The sequence below is a fragment of the Tinamus guttatus genome, unplaced genomic scaffold, assembly GCF_059628265.1.
Source record: "Tinamus guttatus ecotype Peru unplaced genomic scaffold, ASM5962826v1 Tinamus_guttatus_pri_ptg000043l, whole genome shotgun sequence".
NCBI classification, from domain to species: Eukaryota; Metazoa; Chordata; class Aves; order Tinamiformes; family Tinamidae; genus Tinamus; species Tinamus guttatus.
Genome location: NW_028288577.1, coordinates 1,320,785 through 1,344,009, shown reverse-complemented (window position 1 = coordinate 1,344,009; position 23,225 = coordinate 1,320,785). Strand labels below are relative to the sequence as shown.

General features: G+C 43.8%; 1 protein-coding gene across 7 annotated transcripts in view; it reads right to left on the bottom strand.

Moving 5' to 3' along the window:
• BCAS3 (BCAS3 microtubule associated cell migration factor) overlaps nt 1-23,225 on the bottom strand; it is a 272,079-nt gene that overhangs the window by 127,513 nt on the left and 121,341 nt on the right. The gene's annotated exons all lie outside the window — the stretch shown is intronic.

Genomic DNA, 23,225 nt, shown 5'->3' with positions numbered 1-23,225 from the left:
ATGCCCGCTTCAAGTACGACTGATTGATGGCTGCTTTTACGGTTTATCTTGCTCCACCAGAGTTCAAAAATCCCCAGTAAAATTATATCTCAACATGGAAATACACTCTACACAAAAAACTAAAATGATCGGTTTTTCTACTGAACATACAGGGAAGAATTATATACCATCGGTTATGCAGAGGAGATGAACTCTTCCCTCACAAGACAGTTTTAATGCTTACAGGAAACCTGTTTAAGACTGAATTTACCTCCGGAACTTTGGTTCTTCACTTGAATACTGGAATTGGGATTTATGGGGTTTTGCATCTTCCAAAGAACAAAGAGAATCAACTTCAACACAACCTTGAAATAAACCTGCCGGCAGAAATTGTCTTTTGTAAAAATTATATTCCTCTGTCTACAATGTGAAAGTATCTGCTCTTATCTAATAAAAAGATCCTTTTGAAGTAAGTGGTTCAGTTGGTCCGTGCCAATGCTTGTGTTACTAACCTGGAAGAAAGACCCACTGAATACAGCACGCACACTTTGTCTCATCTGAATCACTTCGAACTGTAAAAGCAGCAAGAACAGAATGGAAGCCAAGTGCTTAATACTGGACAGTGACTCTCCTTAAATCTCTACTACATCCTAATTAATTGCAGCAAGTCTACTATGCACTGCCAGCATGTGGTAGGCACCTTTCCTGCATAGAGAAGCCTCCAAGAACTGAGCAAATGCATTTTGGCTCAGCCACTAAAAGTAATGCTATGACTGCAATCTTGATTTCTTCCCTTGCAGGATTAGTTGTGAAAACAGACATAATTAAGGACGTGTTTTGGGAGTGTAACTAAGATGAATAGGAAAAAATGCATAATCCAGCAAATGCAGCAGAAGTGGCAAAAAATTAGTAAAATCCAAGTTCCGTTCATTTGTGTGTTATTTATTACAGACATGTAAGTAAGAAACATCATAAATAAAAGTTCAAAGATTCTCCTTCCAGTTTCCTAAAAATTGAAGATTTTTAGAATTTACCTGCAAAACATATTCCAGACATAGCTTAAGCACACAGGATTTTTAAAAGTCAATTTTCAAAAGTTTATGCTCAATATTAAGGTAGCGAAATGCAGAAGGAGCCTTAAAGCCACTTATTTAAGACACGTAAAAGGTGAGTTTGTCTAAAATTTGGGAATAGAATGATTTTTTGAGTGGCTATTTTTTTTGCATGCAATTGTTAAGATGCTGTCATTCACAGAACAGCAGCCACATTCCATTGCAGTATTTAACAATATTCCCTCATATTTGCAAAAACACTAACATGGAATTTTGCTAAGCTGAATATAAACCAAATAATCATTATTCGGAATATCTTTCTGAAGAGTTCCTGGAGATTACGTACAACATTAGATTGCTAAATCTAATCATTGTAGATCTAGTCACTGTGGAATTAGCAAATTATTTTTAAACACTTCACATGTGATTATGCATAATGAGTAAATAAATACACAGTTTTGATGGAGAGATGTTACGGTTCCAAGGAGGAATACAACATCTTTCAGCTACCCTTTCTTCAAACCCTAATATGCTTGTGCATAAATCAAGCCCTTAGCTTGCTTGGATAGACTCTCACGGAGACGTGCCGATGGTGCTAATTCAGAGCAGAAAACACTCTTATTCCAGGCCACTGCAGTGAAGTGACATTTACCTAATGCAGCTATAAATTTCCTGATAATTAGTGGGCAGCTGATGGTGATGCAATTTGACTAGTGCAGCAATGCCAGCCTCAAACTAGCTCTCCAACACCCACAAGTTAATCAGATTTAAAAACAAAAATTTCCAAAATTCTGAGTAGTGCAATGGCTCAGAGACACAGGCTGGTGCCATTACACTCACACCAGTTGCTTGAATTTTTAATGATCCAGACACCGTTACTAACTAGATACATCTCCTTTCCATCTAACATTTTTTTAATGTCATAAAAATTCATGTGACTGTTCATTTCAAAATGTGCAACCCAAATTTTTTTAGTTCCACATAGTTATGAAATAAATTAAATTAAGCACACACTGTTAAAATGATGAACTTTACAAGGTACACAAAACAGTGTCTTCACGGGCTGGCAGAGACACCTTTCAGAGGTGACTTAAAAACCTGTAAGCCTTTCAGATTCCTTACTACTAACAACTGCTTGAGAAGTTTTCTGTGTCATTTAGATGCTTCAAAACTATGTGCATTAACACTTACTTTATCAATACGGCATTAAATCACAAATTCATCTCTTAGGAGATGCATAGTCACTAATGTTGTTCCATTCTACGTCGTTATGATACGAGATAAGCAGTCAGGACAGCAGAGTCCTGTGAGGAGGTGCTGGGAGAAGAGGCTGGTGGGCCCGGAGGAGCGAAGGCTCCGGGGGGACATGGAAACAGGCGCTCAAAGCCCTGGGGAGACGCGGGACGCGCAGGGCCGGGAGAGGCCTGGGCGTGAGGTGAACCACGAGCAGCTCCCTCCAATCCAGGGAAAACCGCTGGAGCGGAGAGCGGCCCAGCTCCGGGACGGGCTGCCCACGGGGAACCTTGTGAGACCTACCCTGGATCAGCCCGTCCCTCTGCAACCGCGTCTGACCTCCGAGCTGGGACAGGGCCTTGGACAAGAGACGCCCGAGGGCCCTTCCAACCCCAATGTTCTGTCGAGCCTCTTCAGAAACTGTCCCCTGCTCTAGGGCGGTCAAAAAGCAGAGCGCCCCGGCCCGCAGGACATACCCCCCTTATGAACATTCCTACAAGGGATATATATCCTCTGGGGATCAACAGCATCCTCATATGAACAAAAATCTGAGAAGAAAATAATTGCAGAGATTAGGACAGATTTTAATAGGCTCCCTAATCTCTACAGACATAATGTAAAAACCAATAAAATCAGGGAATGTTTTTCCATGTACTTAGCTTTTTAGTTCATATATTTGATCTTTAAAAATGGAAAAACCTATAGAATTTAAACAGCTACAACAGCATGAAATCACTACGTTTATTTTTGTTTTGGATTCCCATTTAATAGAAGTGTTGGACCATCCAGATCCTAACAATACACTTTTGAAATCTGCCTTTGGTTACACGGCTAACGTTAGATAGGAACTTCCTGACCTCTCTCTGATTTAAAACTAGGTTGTAAGCATTACTTTTTGTCATTCTTTTCCTTATTAAAAAAGGCAGGGGAGAAAAAAAGATGATTAAAGATATCAAACAAACACCAAACCTCATGCGAATGGACTGTTGGAAAATAAAGCACAATTTAATGACGTGAGAAATTAGATGAAACTGTCAAGTTTAAAGAATCTTAAAATGGTTAACAGGTCAAAACATAAAAACTTCTTTATGCATAGAGTGAATATAAAGGGAACATGGTAAGTATCTGCCAAGGGTTAATTGCAACCCTGCATGAAAAGCAGTTAACAAGTGAGAGTTAGAACACCCAGGAGGAAAAGAAAAATTTTTCCAGTGCCATGAGAAATAAACAACAAGGGGGAAATATTTCCTTTGGCCACTGTTACCTCCTCTCCAAAAGCTCAGAGGAGCAGTGGGAATGCCAAGGCCTGGTTTGCTCTTGACTCCCTCTGAAACATTTGTCTTCATTACCACTCTTTTTAATCAGGGCTCCTTCATGAGTGTTTCTGCTCAGCCCCCAAGGGGCAACTCTGGGCTGCGATAAATCAGCATCCATACCGCAAGTCACTAATCAGCACTCTCAGGGAAAGAATAACAGCAAAGTGCCGACCACTAAAGGCTCGGAGAAACCTGAAGGCTCCGTGGCCTCAAGGAAGAATGGCCTACATAAAAATAATAAGTCAGTGAACCATCACTCCCTCCTAGGCTTAGCAGGACTCGCAGTCTGAGAAATTATTTAAAAGCCTCTTGCACACAAATTGTTCTCACTGTGTTAAGGGACTTTATTGATAAACAGGAAACGTGCTGTCACCCTTGAGCTCGCCTCGGCTAATTCAGTTCCCTTCACTTCTGCTTCCTGCGAGGAAGCATTCAAGGAAACCAAGTTGGTAACAGACACCCAGCGCTGCAGTCCTACAATGTGTGGAGAAGAAGTTTAGTGTGAGATGAAACTGAGAGAAAAGAAAAGAGAAACTGATAGAGGATAACGTGTTCCCAAAGCAGCTTCTTTCCCAGTTAATGCAATGGAAGAAGAAGGTATTTTTGTCGTTTTCTTTTTTTAAAAAGATCATTTATGAGCACATCTCCCAAACAACTATCAGCTTAAATGGAAAAATAGCTGAATAGAGTATCTGTACTCACGATGCTCCTGCATCTGATCTCTTTAAAAACACTGATTCATGTTCCAACTGCAGAAACAATTAATACTGCAATAATCATAATTATTCCTTAAAAATGTCCAAACTCCCAAGTCTGCTTCAATGCTTGCCAAACACATCATAGAAAAAAAACAACAAAAAAACCCTCAAATGCACACCCAAAATCTTTCCGTTTCTTCCCAAAAGCATCTTGGATGCCAGCACCACTATGAAATGACTGTGAGCCATAAAACCGTACTAAGTATTGGCATCCAAATTAGCAAACTAAGCATCCCTGTATCCAATAGCTGTTAAACAAAAATCCCAGAGCAAGCGTTTCCAAAACCACAATTGCAGCCATCCACAATTTTTCCCCTCTTAAGACTCATCTCTATGGTACCTGGAAACCTGGCCCACGTAGATAAAGCAATTATGGCCATACATGGAAAGATCACAGGGAGAGGAATCTTCCACCGGGCTGCATCCAAAGCTCAGGAATGTCCAAAATCACCTCCGTGCACAACAAGCAGGCTCTGCTACCTAAATTAAACACTACCAGAGAAGAGCCTCTGCAGCAGTAAACCAGCAGAACAAAAACAACAGTCTGCCTTGGTCTTTTCCTCTAGAAATTTTGGACTATGTGAGCAATCACACAGAAGGCTATAACTAAAGAAGGGCACCTGCAGATGTTTCTACATGGCCCAAATTCTGAGGTGTCCTGAGGCCTCGCTGTTGGCTATCGTTATGGTAGGTGCATGGTACTGAGCATATCCCAACTTCCCTGTCTCGGAGGCTGAGTTTTAACACAGCTTTTAGGTTCTGAGGTTTAGGTTTAACTTTAACGGAGAGAATCTATCATGTTATTAGAGTGTTTCGCCAGGATTCAGGAGCAGCAGCATCCGCATTGCTTCATCACTGCCTCTTGCCAAACTCTTTGTAAGCAACGGAGAGCCCCTCTGGGATGCAGCAGCTTCCAACAGAAGGTTTAAACCTGGAAGTCAAATGGAGGGGAAATAAAGAGATATAACCTCTGCTATTATCTAATCAGGCACTTTTTAAAGGGCTCTAGGCTCACACCCAAGTTTACTGCATTTAAAGAGGTTACAGTGAGCAGCACAAAAACATCTACTACTTTCTGTTAATCAAAGTAAATAATCTGGTAACTGCTCATTAATTAATATGTATTTGTATTCAGAAGTCATTGATTGAGGTACAGTATATTTTCAGATGGTGAAAAGGAAGCAATGTGGGGAGACTAACCTTGGGAGCGCTGCAAGTGGGGGAGAGGCGCAGTAAAGTTAGCAGCCGGAGAAAAGTTATGTTAGAAAAGCTGTTAAATCGGAGCGTGGAATGTAACAAAAATATTTCCTATGTCTATTGTGCTTCTGTACTTCAAAGAATTCAATATAACCCCAGCGTTCCCTTTTGAAACATGAAAATTGTCATTTAAGTTGTCTGGTCCCACTCTGCTTAAATGATCCTTTAATTTCCTCTCTTATTCCCAGGCCCTCAGGTGGCCAGCCCGCCGCTCGCTGCCCTGGGCTGCATGTAAAGTTCACAGCTCCGAGCCTGAGCTCCTGATCCTCTCTCCAAACAGCCGCTCGGAAGCGTTTCCTGTCTAGCTGGGCCTTGCGTGCTGCGCTCCCGGCTGCCGCCGCTGCCAGACTCCATCCCGCTCGCGGAACGCTGCCCAAAACTCGCCCTGGCCCCAGCCCCCTCCGCTCGGCCTCGCATCCGGAACTCGCTTCGGAAGTACTATAATGGTTACCAAATTTTTGGGAACTGCCTTAGCTTTTCTGAGCTAAACATGTGTTTAGTGCAGGCAGCATCCACCAGCACCACTTGACCTTATGGCAGCCTTAGAGTTGCTGATTTTTCTTCTCCCCCCCCATCTTTTTTTTCTCTCCTTGAAAAAACAAGAAAACTTTTACCAGATAACACATGATGTAAATGCAAAATTATGTTGTGAAATGACTGCAAACATGCTGTTTTCCAGATGTTTGACGAGACAGTAAAGAAACAGCACAAAGAAGGGTCAACCGTTTCCATCAGAAACTCTGCTGGGTTCCACGTGAAGGAAAAAAACAAACCCCAACATTCAGATCTCATAAATTCTAGGACTTCTACACAGCTGTCAGGCGATCCCGAATTCAGAAATAAAATTAAAGGTTCCTCTGTCATCTGCCAAACTTCACTCCATCGAGAGGTGCCTGAAAGACATTTGACTGTTTAACATCCTAAGAATTTCCTAAAACCATTACAACCTTGAACGGCAGAGACTGCCTGGGAATTGCTGGTACGAGCTACCCGAAGCAAGCCGGGCTGCAGCCTCTGCGTGCAGATAAATACAAATCTTCCCCGACACCTAAGAAAACAAAGTTGTGCAGGAGAAGTGATCAGAAAGAACTGGAAGGAGAAACAGGAGAAAGCAGGAGCTCCCGGGTGGCGTTTTCCCTTTTCCCACCACGGCGAGAAGGCCCAACAGCACCGCTACGAGGAACAGCAGCCCTTCTTTTTCCCAGCCTAAGCCTCAAGGTAACATCAGCAGGACGATGGATCATCCCCTGATCCACCCAGCACCAGCGCAGGCCCCGGGCAGTCAGAGCAGCAGACAACTTTGCCTGAATTCATCAAGATTTGTGGGTCTGGAATTTCATTTCTTTCCAACTCTACTTCCTCTCTCAGGATACAAACCTGTCCTTTTGGACAAGACCATCAGGAACAGCTATTATAAGACTATCTTTATGGTGTTTTCTAAGGTTCCCTTTTCCACTCGAGCAGTTTTTACCAGGCACATCATTTGTGATGAACTGGATGATACTTTTTACAGAACCTGGTTCAACTAATCTTGCGTTTCTCTGTGTGTTTCTATAGAAAGACACCAAGCATAATTTGCAGGCAGTCTGCCAAAATGAAAAACAAGGTCTCAGACACCTCAAGTGCCTTCACTTCAGCGCTTTTTAAAGACACACAGCTCACCCCCATCCCTGGTGAGGCTTCAATGTCATCTGCAGCTTCCTCCCTGGGCTAAGGGGGATAGAGCCAGTGTCCTGCACTAAACACAGCACAGGGAGGGACTGCAATAGCCTGTACACAAGTGGGCATCCCACACTCCTGAGATCCGAGATACAAGAAAAAAAACACCTCCTAAACAAGTTGTATATAAGGATATTGCCTGGTGTTGTTGGAGTGAAACATGTCATGGCTTTACGCTGAAGTGACACCCCGAAATCCTTGTAGCTCCACACAGAGCGTTCACCTGGGGGGCTCCTCGGGAATTGTCGGGCTGGAGCCGCGCCGGCCCGTTCCCCGCGCACGGCGCCGAGCCCAGAGCAGCTCGTTGGGCGGCAGCAGAGCCCTCTGCTCAGCCCCTGCCCGGGAAACTCCGGCCAACGCCGACCCGGGGCACTCCTGCTCCCCATGGAAGCGGGGATACCCCAGGGCACCAACCTGCCAGAGAGCCCGGCGCAGAGCAGGAGGTTTCCCTGCGCTACCGATGCAATACAATTCCCACTTGTCTCTGCTTTCCTCTTTTTTATGGAATTACAAGGTTAAAATATTCCACGAAGTGAAATACTTTATTTACAGTGAAGGGAATCATTCACTCGGTTGTGAAAGAGTTAATAAGGAACAAAATCACACACAGTGCGTGTTAAAGGTTAGAGGAATAATCAGTCATTTGAAAAACACTACATAAACATTTTTCCGGATGCAATTTTCAGTCCAAGGATACATTTCCCAGTAGAAATCAGCAGCTAAAAAGGAAATCATTTAGTCTCCATAAGTGCCAAATTGTATCCTGATTTTTCCTGGTCTGGCTCGACTTTCAAAACTAGTGGTTCAACTTCTGCAATCTTTCACCCAATGACTATATAAACACATCCTTATAAGACAGACATAATCCTTGGGTGGGCCAATTTATGTTGGATTATGAAAATACTTAAAGTACAGAATCGTATAATGACTGTTGTCCTTTGGTTTGCGCTGGCCGGGGCGGCGGGGGGGAACACGAGCTCGCCCAGGCCGTCCGCGCGGCTTTAAAAGGCAATCGGCTTGGAAATTCCTCTGCTGCAACTGTGTCAACATCTCCGAAAGGAATTAGCTACCACCAGATTTATTATTCAGTTATCGCCAGCCCGGTTTTAATGACACCTCCGGTGACACGTATCTATTTTGAGGACGAGCGCCGCGCGACGGCAGCCGCGCCGGCTCCGCACGCAGCAGCCACGGAGCGATCCGCACTCCTCAAAATACTTTGGCTCCTCTCTGTCGGTTAAAGGTTATATAAATAGTAGTCTTAAGGATAAAACAATCTACGTAGAAAGCAAACAAAATCATTTGTAATTTATTGCTATTCAATACACAGACACATTTAAATGTGTACGCTTTCAAAAAATTATCTGTGCCGGCACATTTGTACTTCCAGCGGGTAACCAAGAAACAATGGAAACTTTTATTCTTCATGGAAAGGTAAATGCTGTTTTTTCACTTCCCTTCTGAAACTTCAGAGCTTTTACAGGCAACTACAGGATAGTGCTGGCTTGAGCATGCTATCTTCAACACTTAGCATGTGGTAGAGGAGAACTTTCCTTTTCCTCCAATGTATAAAGTTATGTGAAAGATGACTTTTTTTTCTAGTCTACAGAGAGTAAAAAATAAATTATAGCGATAAGATCTGGAAAAGTTTGGTTGGAAGTTAAGAGATTTTCACATCTGTGTCTACACATCCATGTCTTGGGAATAATGTATCTTGAGTACCAGTCACGTAAAAATGCAAGAAATTGCTCTTCTCTCAAACGCAGCAAAGCTATTCATTGTACTCCTGTCTACACTTTGACTAGTAGCTCAAACAGTAATCTCAATCAAGCACAACATTCTCCTCTACTTTATAATATGGACTACTCGCTGTGTATCTGCATAAAAACATGCACAGATACATAACGGTTCACTATTACATTATTCTGTCTTTAATCTTAAATAGTATATTCATGCCATCCTAACATAAACTAAGTGATGCTGTAATGAATCCTCACAAAATACCACGCCGCTGCCTCCGGAGCCTGATTTATGGCCCAGCGTTTCCTCGGGGTGTGGGGGCTCCACGTTCACCTCACACCACCCTTCCAGGCAGGTTCTTATACCAGCTTATGCACAATAGCCCAATGTCACATCAACAACATCTGAAAAATCACTCCTCCTTTATTAAAATAAAGCTGACACTCGCATGGCTGTTTACAAGCCCCCAAGTCTCCTACATATCGCATCCGTACGGCACACAACTAAAATACGAGAAATTGTGGTTCATTCTAGAAGTTTTCTGGGCCAAACATATATTAGAATAAGTGAGAAAAGATGATCTACAGCATCCCCCTTCTTTGAACACTGTTCTCTTTTATAATAAAACTACTCAGGTAATAAACATACGTATGATAACATACCCTTCCAATTCTCTACTCATATGAAACAAGAGGAATAAAATAAACCTTCTAAGGCTTAAGATACACTTTTCTCTTGCTGGCTAATGCAGTTTATGACCCATTTCTAAGGAAGTTTATATTATTAAACCATAATTCACAAAAATAGAAAACATGTATTCCACAAAATAGTAAATAACCACCACATTAGACATGCACACAAGTCCTCCAGCTGCGAGGATTGAAGCTCCATTTTATGCAAATACCCCTCTTGCCACTCCGGGCCACTGTCCAAGAGCACAGAACACCCGAGCAGACCCAGCGCGGCAGCACCGCGCGAGCCCTGCTCCTCCCTCCGACAGCCCCAGCACCTCTTTGAACCATGAAAGAAAGGATATTGTTTAAAAAACAAGAATTTCTGGTTGACATATTTTGCGTTCCTTTCTGATTTAAAACACTCTGCTATGAAAGCTACCATTATTTAAAAGTGAAGAAAGAGAAGGGAATTCGCCCCGTTTCTCCCCTCTCCTCACTTCCCTATTGTCCCCTGTATCTATTTCCAGGAAGCAGCATTCATTAGGGTTAATCTGCCTGCTAAATGAATAAACAAAGGATTTCTCTGTCACGGAGAGGCCAGGTGAGCCGATATCATCTTCTAACACAGAAAATCATCCGCACAAATACAGCGCAGGAAATTACCTGCTGCAATCCCACACCTGGGATCATTTGGCAAGTAGCTTAGAAATGTTGAGTAGATGACTGAAATCAAACGAATTATATATTTTTAATGCAATCTTCTATCAGCAGGAAAAAAATAGTCTTTCTAACTTTGTGATGCAAAAAGATCTCAAATGTCAGGGTTGTTATGCATGCTAACATTTCCAAAATTCACTTGCAGGAAAACGTTACAAGGATTTTTACGATTTAAGCACACTGCTTCCTTAGTAGCAATTACCCTGGGCTGTTGCCAGTAGTGCCCACTTTGCATGCTCTGAAACCATAAAAGCTTGCAAAAACATCACCCTAAGAGCCTAATTAAAGAAACAAATTATCCAAGGTGCAGGAAAAATAAACGCAGCCCCTGGTGTGGTAGTAGGAAGGCACACGTGTGGCTCGTTCACGGGCCCTGGCTCCAGGTGCTCTCAGGTACTGCCCTGCTGTCCCCACGAGCAGGTTCGGAACCGTCCCGCGTGTCTTGGGAGCAAACGGACGAGGAGCTGGTGTAGAACAGAGGCTGGGGGAATCACGGGGAAAAACAAGACGGGAATACGCATTCCAAGACCTAGATGCAAGGGCAGGCAAGGCTCCTGCACATGGGATGGCACAGGAGGAACCGACACAGGGAGCCACACGGTGGGAAATGCTGCAACCATCAAAAGGAAGGAGGCAGAAGATGAGTTTAGCAGCTGGGAGCTGGGCCATGGAAGTGAGGGGGAGCTCCGAGCATTAAGGAAACGGCAACGGAGAGGCTCCGGGATTCGGGAAACGAGAGGGGTCACGCCTGGATAGGAACATGTAGGCCCGAAAGCAAAAGTTCAGATTGTAGGAATGCTAGAGAGGAAGAGAGGGCAGGGCATGGAGCCGGCCTGGATGAGCGGCGTTCCCAACGCGGCCCAGCGAACAGCTCCCTTCCCGCTGCGAACGGGGATTCCTTTTGATGTTCCTTCCACAGTGAGCATGAAAAGATAAATTAAAATTGAGAACCTAGAGAGCTCTTTGATCCTATTGCCTGGAAATATGTAGAAGAATATTTTCTCCAGACGTATTTTTGCTATATATGGAAACCAAATGCTGACTAATCATACAAACCTTATGGTGCCCAAGCACAGCTGTAATCTGCAGCAGAACACTGTCACACTGGCAAAGAAAACATGGAAAACTAAGAAGTTAGCTGTGGTCCTGAAAGAGAGGAGAGAATTGCAATCAATAGCACTGGAGGCCGGTTTAGACAAGAGGCAGTTTCTAGCTGGATAGGTTTTAAGATACAAACGCTGTATTTACGACTTATTCTCACATTACCAAACTTTAACAGTCCAAGTAATGATTATCCATTTCCCAAGTTTATAGAAAAATGATTCAGTAGGAGGCCTGCTGACTCACCACAACAGTGATCTGAGGCAAGGGCATGGGTCTGGGCTTTCTGCTTCATAGATAGAGCAAAAGCCACGCAAAGCTCCTAACGGGAAGGGCCCCGTTGTCCCGGAGCGGGAGCGCCGGCACAGGAGGGTCTCCCGGCTCCCTCGGGGCATCGGACGGCGTCGCTGCCGCGGCCTGAGGAAGGCCGGGCCTCAACCACCAGCCCTCTGCAGAACAAGGACTTCTGTTTCTACAGATAGCCCCATGCCTTTGAAATCTCACCATGATAATCTGAAAAAATGGAACTAATTCCCCTTTAAAGGGGCAAAACATATGGAATTTGTATATTCTTAAAGGAATTTAAGTTTACGGGAATGGGATTGTATCAACTCATGAACATCAAAATGGAACCTTTTTTTTAAACTCTCATTCTTCACTGCTAAGATTTTGCGATGATGCTTTCACATTAACAGAAGTTGCTGAGAACACAAAAATGCCTTCACTAATGACCAAACATCAGCAGAGGATCTGTTAGATCAATCAACCCCCTTAAAAGGGGAAGTAATTTTTCCGATTGGCCCTCTCCCCTTTTTATAATCAAGTCAAATCCCCTTTTTATAATCAAGACGAGGAATTAGTCTTAACGTGAGCGCCACACTGGATTTAGAGCAACCGCCCTACAACGTGTGTGCGAGCGCAGGGGTCTTCCCACGGGATATTTGGAAATCCACCTCCCTGAGTCGCCCTCGTCAGCTGAGAACGTCCACCAAGCTCACGCTGGCTATGGCCAACACTGTCCAAAGACGTCTTAGAAGATATCACTTAAGTGCAAGTTACCTAACAGACAAATTATGTTTATCACGTAATTCAAGAACACTCTAATACGTTATATTGACTATCCTAGCGGGGATTTATATCCAGAGTTCATTGGCATCAGCAATGGGAAAAACGCAGCCTTGAAGAGCAGCATCAGTTCTTGCTTTTCCCTTATCTGAAGGGTGCTCATCAGCACGGCATGTTTAATGCTCTCAATAGGTGTTAAAAATTCCTCTGCCGTACCGCAGTAAATGCATTATGAACAGGAAGAGGCAAGTGGCAAGTTTGGAAGCACAAAGGTGAGATAATGGCCTTCCACACCACTGAACTGCCAACAGCACTTAACATAAAGCGCTGCATCTGGAGACTTCAAATCATACAGGCGTTTAAAAATATATAGAATGTTAAATTAAATGACAAACACAGGACATGTCGCCTTTTAGAGGCAGAAATGTAAAACCAAAGCATATGTTTGCCAACTATATTGGCTTCAGTATCAGCATCAGCAATATTTTTGTAACCTCATTAGTTTCTTGCCTCAGTATGGATATACAAACAAGTGACAGGTTCTTCACATGATGCCCTCAGTTACATACCAATCTTTTACTTGTAAAAAAGTCCTGAAGGGGAAGATAAAGAGGAAGAATTTCTACGTGTGGTTAGAGGTGAACGTTGTTGTGCATTTTCAGCTCTGAAGCTGAGAGGCAGAGTAAATATCTGCCTTTCAGATCTACATTTACAAACAAATCCTGCAAATCCTTCCTGTGCCAAGCTCTCGCTGGAAGCCCTCAAAGTTCCACACGGTTAGCACGCAGAAACGGGCCCGAGCTCAGCTACCCTGACGCAGGGCCAGCCGATGTCTGGAAGCAGTTTATCTGTCTCCGCGTGGCACAGAGCCCAAGCTAATAAACCGGAGCTGGCTCCGCGCTGCGCTAACCCAGGTCTCGCCGTGCCGCGTCCGCGTTACGGCCGGCGCTGGAGAGCTCCGCGCCGGGATGGCCAAGGGGCTCCGCAGGGAGCTCGGCTGCGGGTGGCACGGCGGAGATGACGGATGTGACGCCGGGAAGGGCTTGGGGATGCCCGGGAAGCGCTCGGGGACGCCTTTGCTGCACGGCTTACCTAGGTTGGGAGCTGCTGTGCGTGAGATGCATCGTTGCGCTGCGCTCGCCTCGCGCCACTTTGGAGACGCGTTCAGCACGTCGTGGCGTGCACGAGCTGCCACTGAAGTGCTGTTAAGAGGCTATAACTAGACCATAAAGCTGAATTTTATTTGCTCGCTCATAGCAATGGGGAAGCGATGCCTGTGGATGACATTAAGCAAAACATCGTGCCCATAATTGGAATTCTTTTTCAACTACAAGCTGTGTAATGTGATCAATTAAAAGATGCTGCTTTAGCACACGGGTAGGTTAGTGCTGCAAACCAGTCAAGACAGAGCATTTTATCAAGGAGAAGCAGCACCCCTCTCCATCCCCTCTGCAAACGCATTTTATAGCATAGGAATATTTGATACTGCCCAACATCCAAACTATTAATAGTCTTAAGCCACAATTTAGACCGTTTTTACGCACACAAGACATTTTCCTGGGGATCTGCTTCTGAACGCACAGGTTCTCTCCTCATCAGCACTCTGAGTTGCACCAGATCCACAGCAAAATCTCTTTTTGCAAGCCACAGATTCCCAAAGTTTCAGTCACATGTTTCAATAGAGAATAAGGAAAAGGCATCAGCAAAAGTTTGAAATAAAATCATAAAATAGTGAAACACTTCTTGCAGTTTAGCTTATTGCGCATAAAAGTTTAAACTTTGCTTTCAGTCTCAGTTTTCCAAACATGCTGTCATTCACTATAATACGGGTTAAAAATAAGAAAGCAAAGATGAAATGTAAATGATTTAAATGCATGCATATGTTCTTTTGTAAAATGCATAATGCATCTGCAATGTTTTTCCTCATACTTTGGACACAAATCAAGGGGGAAATGGTTCACTTATGATATAGTGAATTTTTTATCTCACTTCAGTGGTAAAAAAAAGTACTCCCATGTAAGTGTTTTACTATAGGCTACTTGTTGCTGTTTTGAGAACATTTTTTTAAGGTTTAAAAATGAGCATCAAAAGATGAACATAACTGCATTAGGTTTCTGCCTGGGCAGGGCAACACGCGGAGGTGCCGTCCTTGGCGCGTGGATCAAGGACTTGGCATGGGGGGAACCGCAGCAGAGCCTGCGCCCCGCTTGACCCGGGCACGAGGGATTCCTTCTGATAGGACTATTACAATCGCAAAGCTTATAAAATATATGTGGAGAGGCTCTCATGTTGGTTTTGGGATAGCAGACGGAGGCCCCAGGAATCCACTTTAAGGCCTTCAATCTGCGGCCAAGCTCCAGCAAGAACCATATGTTAGTGGCACTCCCACGTGGGTCTCCTGCGTGGTGTGTCGAGGCGCGCGGCCGCGCAGCGACGCTGAGGCGGCCGTGGCGGCTCCCCCGCCTCCCTCGGCTGCGGGTGGCCCCTGCTAACGAGGTGAGTGGTCCCAGGCCTGTTCTCTGTCACCTACCGGCCGAGCACGGCTTGTTGGCACCTCCATGGGGCCAGGAGCCCCGCGAGGTCCGTGGCCGCGGGCAGTGTCGGAGCTGGACGGCGCTCACACAGCGGAGGCCGCGTGGGGACCCGAGGGGCAGCCGCGGAATGGGACGGTGACAAAGCTGCTCCTGGCTGCACCAGCCTGGGCTTCTCTTGGCGCTTCACCAGCAGACTGGAAACCTCACCCAGCTTCACTCAGATCCAGCAAAAAGGGAAAGCTCCAAGGGCACAGGTAAAGCGCCATCAAAACCCCACGGGGACGGGGATGGAGTCCAAGGCAGGGGAGCAGCCGAGGCCGCTGCGAGCCTGTGGAGGGTTCGCTCTATTGCATAATTAGGAAAAACAAAATATTTTCCATCTGTTTTTTACTCCTTACGTCATGAAGCAATAAAACATGGACAAGTAAATACCACCACACTATAACTTATGTTTTCAACAGCAAATGTCCTTGCTCCAGCACAGGTAAGATGAACACTCAGCGATTAACAATCCCCCTCAGTAGTTATTAAATTCCACCTTAAAATACCTCAAATATATGGCTAATATTTCATGCCAAATAGCTTGATTCTATATGGTGCACCTAAAAAGCACACATCTGCTCACTCATCCATCCATATTAGAACCTAATGAATAACAGCTAAAATCCACCAAATTTGGATTAACAATTGTCAAAATTATTATTCTGAAAATACATCATGAAAAATCATATGTGAATACTAACACTCTGGTTTAAAGCCATTTAGCCTATTAATACCTGTTTGACTATCTCTAGGTTGGGGGAACATCTACTCCAGAGCAATAATTGTCAAATTTGAAATGGGTCGTTCCTAAAGTACAGGAATCAGACATTAAACCTGTGCTGCTTTGAAAAGGGACAGTTATCCAGGGCTAGGCAAATATTAATGAATATTATACAATTTGTTATTTTATAGTACGGTCAAGTATTATCCATAAAACTATCGTATAGTATAAAGAAATGGACATGAGAAAACACTTACTGGTAGGTTCAGGAAAATATCCACGTTGTGTTAACACAAATATTACCATGATCACATTTAACTTCTGGGATGACACTGCAGGCCAACCTGCACGCTGCGCACTCTGCTATCGCAAGGTACACAATAAGGTATCTGTTAGCAACTGCCTTCCTCAGTTTCTGCTCCCTCTTGGAGACCGCTTTGATTTAAAACGAAGCACTGACCTCTCACTACTTGGAAGACGAGAAAACAAAAACAAAACAAATCCCTGCATACATTTTTTTTTAAAAAAAGAGGCACTTTTGTCACCTAATGAAGGACACAATTAAAAAAAAATAGAATTCAAAGAATTCAGTAGGGAACTAGGCAACACTGTTCAGCAGCAGAGGCACTGCCTTCCATCCACTCTTTAAAAAACTGCATCTGAAAGCCTTTCTGGAGGCTGCTTCACACCCAGTTTGACACCTCCTGAATTTCACAGCTCTAAGGGGCCTACCACAACCAGTGTTTTCCAGGTAGCTGCCATGCTCTAGAGAACAGGGCAAACTTTCCCAAATAGCTCCTGGAAGTGCTGGAGAACAAGCTGGAGGATGCAAAACGGACCACAGCATCTAACAGAGGCTAGAGTCCAGAGCGGAGGAGATGCACTTGAAACAGGAAATAATCAAGAATATTTTTCATTGCAAATACTCTGAAGGATGGCCTAATTTAGTGAAATCATTAAATAAATACACCTATTTATTTCAAATTGATTCTAAATGTAAGCTTGTCCTGAAAAAATATCAGAGACAAATAGCCATTTGCAAATGGATGTTCAAATACTCATCTCCTAACTTTCACTTCTAATACCACTTTAAGAACATTTAAAATAGCCTAGATTAACGGATCAGTGTATAACACAATACAAAAAATATTAAGACAATACAATACTCGGCTAATACAAAAAAGCTAAGATTTGCAGAAACAACTCCTTTAAGCTCTTTATAAAAAGCAGAAATGTCAATGAACTGTACGATGTGCTATTTCTGTGCAATCTATAAGAACACAAACACAGACACTGAGGTTTCTGGATGTCTTGTAGGTTTAACAGTAGCTAGGAGCTCTTAGATCTCAAGCAATAATAAATATTGTATCCGGCAGGAGCCCATCGGGAATCTCAGCTCATGTGTTGTTCCATGGAAGATTGTGGTGTCAGATAAGATTAGAATCAACACTTTCCACTTATTCTGGCCTTTAAAGATATCTATGCAAAACATTAACAACAACTGTTAATGAAATTAAAGGGTACGTAAGACAATCTTATGCTCAAAGTGAGCACGCTTTAGCTACCGATATATAAAATAACTATTGCACATTTTGGAATTTTTCCCCCATGAATAAGTGGGAACCTTGTATGTGCTTGGACACAGAGCGTCCTCTACCACACTGCTATTTTTCAGCTGACAAACCGTTATGTGAACTGAAGGTGGCTTTCCCAACTGGAAGTTAGGATGTATCACTTAAGCAATAAGCCACCGCACTGTCTGCATTAATGGACCACTGGTACACGCGTCAAGTGGGTTGTGTGACACGAGAACAACAGGCTTCAAGCAAGAGCTTGGCACCAGTGACTGTTCATGGAGGCCCTGGAGGGCCCCCTGCAACTGCACTGGAACAGAGGAAGAAAATTTCCCGTTTTGTGTTTGATTATTGCGTTGGTGAGGTCACTGCGATGGCTTCACCAAGCTACGATACCAATATAGAAACTGCTGATTTTACTGTCAGAGTCCTCCCCCCAAATAAACTAACTAAAACCCAACATTATTAAGATGAAAAAGGTGGGACTACGTGGTCCTAAGCACCTTCTCAGCCTCAGCCTAACCCAGCACTGACTAGAAACGTTCCATTTTCACTTGCCTCTGTGAACCCAGCTTGCACATCAGACCATTTCTCCATAGCTGACCAACAGCTACAGACCGAAGCACAACCTCCCTAGAAGAACTTAATTTTTCCAACTAGTGCCAGTCTCACCAGCTAAGCTGAGGGCAAACCAGGGTGAGGAACAACAGCCTGTGCCGCTGGTGAGGACGAGGGGCTCGAGAAGCCCTCACCCTCCTGCACGTCCTCTCCAGAACTAGCAGCCCAACCCACTTGTGACCAAATACAAACCCCCTATGCAGTAAGCGTGCTAGGCTCCACCGCAGCGCTGTCACCACGCTCTCCCTCTTCAGCGTGTCCCCCCTGCCTTCAGCACACACGCAGCAGTGACCCCAGCCATCCGCGCTGCCGCGTGCGTCCCTGCAGCTGCCGCTTCTCCCCAGCCAGGCAGGGATCCAGCAGCAAGTGCCCAATCAGTGGTGTCAGGTCGTTTTAATTTCTCCTCATATCTGCATAGTCTATAGGGCATAGCTGTTTCTAGAAGTAATCATATATACTGCGCTGGCATCTTGGAGTCTGCTGAAGTCACTTCTGTCTTAAGGCTCTCTTCAAAAACCATCAGATAACATTTTCTCAAATTAGATCAGCTAGATAAAGCTGAAAAAAATCTAAATTGCATTATGCAGCTCACACACGCATTTATTTAACTGGATGGATGGGTGGAGAAAGCATGTGCACACACAGGCTGGGCTATTTCACTAAGAGAAGAAAAACTGAGTGTATCCCAGTTTCATTCCTATTCAAGAAACAGTGCCTGAAACACTTAAAATAAGTTACATAACAATGGTTTGAAATAGATATCATAAGTAGAATTTGCTCAAAAGTTATTACAGGAAAGAGCCATAAGTTAAAGTCATTTAAATAGCGCAGGATTACCAAACAAGCAGTGTTGGGCACAGGCGCAGAGTGTCACTAAACCCGTGACGTCCCCTAAGAGCCGCCCGTGACACAACCCCGCTGTGAAGAGCGGGTTAAGGGACAGATCCCCTGCGGGCTCCGAGCTCGGCGTGGGACGCGGCGGAGCGCAGCGCGCTCGCTCTCTGCAGCAACAAGGCACCTTTGTGCTGCCCAGGTAATTACAGGCCCGGGTCAAGGACTGGAGCCCCTATCGATTTCGGCTGGGGGCGTCGAGCCCCTCCAGCGCGGCCGGCTCCGCTCGGCAGCGGCGACGCCGGGACGCGCAGGCAACCGCTGCTCCGGCCTGCGGTTATTGCCTGTGGCAACGAGGACAGGCTGGGAATTCATTATGTTGGTGACTTCATCTGCCAGCTGCATTCACACATCTTTACTACCTGAATAACTGATCTCTGCTACTCCAAGGCAGCACTTTCTGGTGTACAGCACTGGGGAATAAATATTTGATTGCACATACAACAGAAAAGAGCTCAGATGTTTTAAGGTGTGACAGCAGAAGTGTTTATTAAATTCCAAGTGAGAGCACTGCTGGACAGTAAAGATTTGTCCCCTGCTCCCTACCTCGCAGGTGTTCCAATGAGCAATAAAAGGGCCTTGGCAGGCGGCGGGAGGGAGGCCAGCCCCAAACCCGCGGCAATTCTCCCGTTCATTAACCTCTCCGCAGGCATCGAGCTATCTGGCCAGGGCTACTCGGCTGCGCACAAAAGAGAGAGAAGCACTAAGTTACAAGCCAGTTTTAAGTGGGCATTGATGGAGGCAATCAGAAGCGAGCTCAGCATTGTCAGTGCAGAGAGATTTGTACAACAGCAACAAACAGCTCTGGTAAAAGGCGACGCCGCTTCCCGAGCGCAGCCTCTCCGCCGCGCGCGCGGCGTTCGGAGAAGGGCCCGCGGGTTCCCATGGTCCACGATCACGCGGATCCGTGTGCTCTCGGTTACTGCTTCTCCTGCTGTTTAATTCCAGCCATTCTTTTTGCTCTCCAAGAGCTTTAGCACCGGAATTTAATTGCATGCTTTCCCCAAGACAGAGAGCCTCCCTCTGAGGGGGAAATTAAAAGGTGGACGCAGCTAAAGAGATCAGACCCCTTTTCCTTCGTCAACATTTCCTTGCCCCGCTGATGGTGCAAAAATCTCATCATTGATCATGATTGATCAATAAGGATCAAAGGTAACCCAACTTGCTCAGCGCATCTCCCATCTAGCCTGCTACCTGCAGCCACAAAATCCAAGCCCAAAATCTTGAGGAGACCCCCCTGCCCTTGGCTAAACCCCGAGGCTGCCGGCCTGGAAAGGCAGGGCACAGACGAGCACGGTCACGGTTGCCACGCACTGTGTGCACGTCCCACGCACGTAACAAGATTGCTTTTGTTGAATATTAACAGCTTCCTACTGCACAGGGCTTTGAAACCCAGGGCTGTCCCCTGAACACTGCCAGTCTGGAACAGCATCTGGAATTGCAGTGCATCTACTGCTTGAGGGTGTATTCTCTGTCTGATGCACATGACTGAAACGTGTGCAGTGCAGGGCAAATGTCCAGCAGCTCCAGGTAACTAACATTTTGCAAAATTTTCTTAATTCCATTAAAAAAGACCACCTTCAATTCCTAAGAGCTCTTGAAGACCTAAAAAACAGAAGTTGAGACAATCATACTGAAATATGAAAAAGCTACACAAATGCCTTATTAAACACAAGGACAGAGTTGTCACCACCAGGGAAGAGGGGAGGGAGCTAGAAAGCTTGCTGCAAGAATAATTCTAGATGATAAACACATACTTGAAATCTTTTGATGGGAAGAACAAGCGATGGGGTTAGATAAGAGGAGGCGCCACACTGCTCGTATCTCTAAGCAACAGGCAGTCAAACAGCCAGATAAGCATCTTCATAAAGTGCAACAGATTCAATGCACGGGTCAGAGCTGAAGAATCACTTCCTGGTTCAGCTTAGGCACTAAAAATTTATGACCTACTTAAGAAATCCCTCAAACCTAAAAACGTATTTTCCAATAAATTTGTTTTTCATAAAGAATGTAAGCCATTTACATTATGCCTTGGTAACAGCAGGAAATGAGAATATTTACAGTAGTGGACTGTAATAGAATAAATATAATATCGTACATGAACAGTATTTAAAATAAAACCTTTACATTCAAAGCAGAGCTTAATGCAGCTTTCTGTATAACTAATAAATACTGAAAAATAACCTCAGTGGTAGAAAGAAAAGAAAGAAAGCATGAAGTAACTCTTCCTTTGCTGGACCCTTTGGAAGAATAGCACGAGGTCTCAAGAAACAGTACATATTTTTCTTGCATCTCCTTCACTCCACAACAGAGTTCACATCCCTGAACCACCACACTTCATCTGGGATATCTACCATTAATATGGAGCAAGAGTTTCTGCATGGGAAAGGACTGGGAATCAGGCAATGCAAAAAACTGTAAATAGATGTTAAAGTCCCTGAATCAAAAAACAATTTCAATCCAAATCGTCTGGCAATGAAGTTAAATAAAATACTGCTATCAGCATGTCTCTAACAAAACCCATGTATTGTTTATAAGAAACTTATGAAGTGTTATAACAAAACTGAGTCACTGCTGCACAGTAAATATATTTTTAGTGTCATAACAATGTATACAATTGACTTTGGCAATTTTAATATGGATACACATGTTAAAGGCATTACACCAAGAGAGCTTCATCACACTCATACGAGTCATTCTACACTAAGGGCCCATCCACACGGTAGGAAAGGCTGTTCAGCACAGAAGGGGCCAAGTCCTGCATGGTTCATGGTTTCTAGTGCAGACAAAACAAAGCTTTTACAGAATACTTTGTGGTTAGAGTTTAGAATTAGAATGTATCCGTGTTGTAGGTTGCTGCATTGCTCCATTGAAACACAAGAGGAAAAAACAGGAAAAGAATACCTGATCACACAGCTGTCCTGCCGTATCAGCAGAGCCACACTGGTAGAGAAAAACTGTGCCATTAATCACTGAATTTCAAGTTTCAGACAGAAGCACTCCTGTGATTCAAGCTTGTAACTTTTTAGGAGTAATGGGCGTAAATGAACTGGTCCGAAGATACGGTGCATTTGTGTTTTCTTATGTATTACACAATTATTTTAAAATTACTTTGACATACACTAAAGCAACTAAAAGTCTCTTCAAGTAAGCAGTTCCAGATATGTGAAAATGGAATTTATAACGACAATCCTCAACAGCAAAAGTAAATGTAGTTATTATTGAATTCAGTTGTAGACACCAATCTAAAAATCTAATGTATACACACACACACACATATATAATATCTATCCATCCTGTAATACCCTGTAAAAAAGAAATTAATCTGGAAAATAATGCTGTAACTTGGACTCTGAATGTATATCCACAGAAAACAGTCTGAAACAGGAGCTCTTATTTCATCTCTCTCTAAAACAACCATCAGAAATCAGTTTCTGTATGTGTTACAGTTTCCTTTCACAGTTTAACCTCAATCCAATCAGTAGTCTCCAGGGATTTTGAAATCGCTAAAGATTAAAATCCTCTCCGACTTGACTGTTTGACTAATGCTGTGTGTTTAATATTCTACTTGTGAGAGATTTGATTTGACAAAATCCTGCTGGGTGGAACCTTCAGATGCTCGACAGCTGCACTGCAATATAAAGCACTGCTGTCTGTGTTTCTTTATACGGACTAGACCCCAGCACTACGAGAAAAAGAAAACTTTACAGAACATATGTTGATATTAATATAACCACTGTTGTATTAAATTTGCACACTTTCAGAGAGGAGTAGCAAAAGCACGCCTCATGCAGGAAAATTAAGCTACTCTTGTTGTCTTGAATGTTCACAAAAAAAAATCAATATAACTTCTACGATTACGTTTCAATGAAAGATATTTTATAAATGAAGTGTAATTGTATATTCTAGGCAATCATTAATATGAGCATTTCAGCATTAGCATTTGCACATGTTCTGCTTCTGAGTTTAGGCACAGAAGCTCATGTTAAACTGAATTCAGTATCACATTGGTATTTTACAACAGTGCTTTGACTTCAAAATTGAGTGATAAGAGGAAGAGGCATTATCATGATAGTCTTCAGTTCGTGTTTATGTAAAAGGGCACTTACCCTACAGTGCAGCTGAAAGTCTTGATATCCTTTTAATTGTATGGCATTGGTTAGTAAACATTTCATCAGAAAAAACAGACAAGGTCAATGAATGCCATGAATAAAGAAAAAATGAAATCAACATA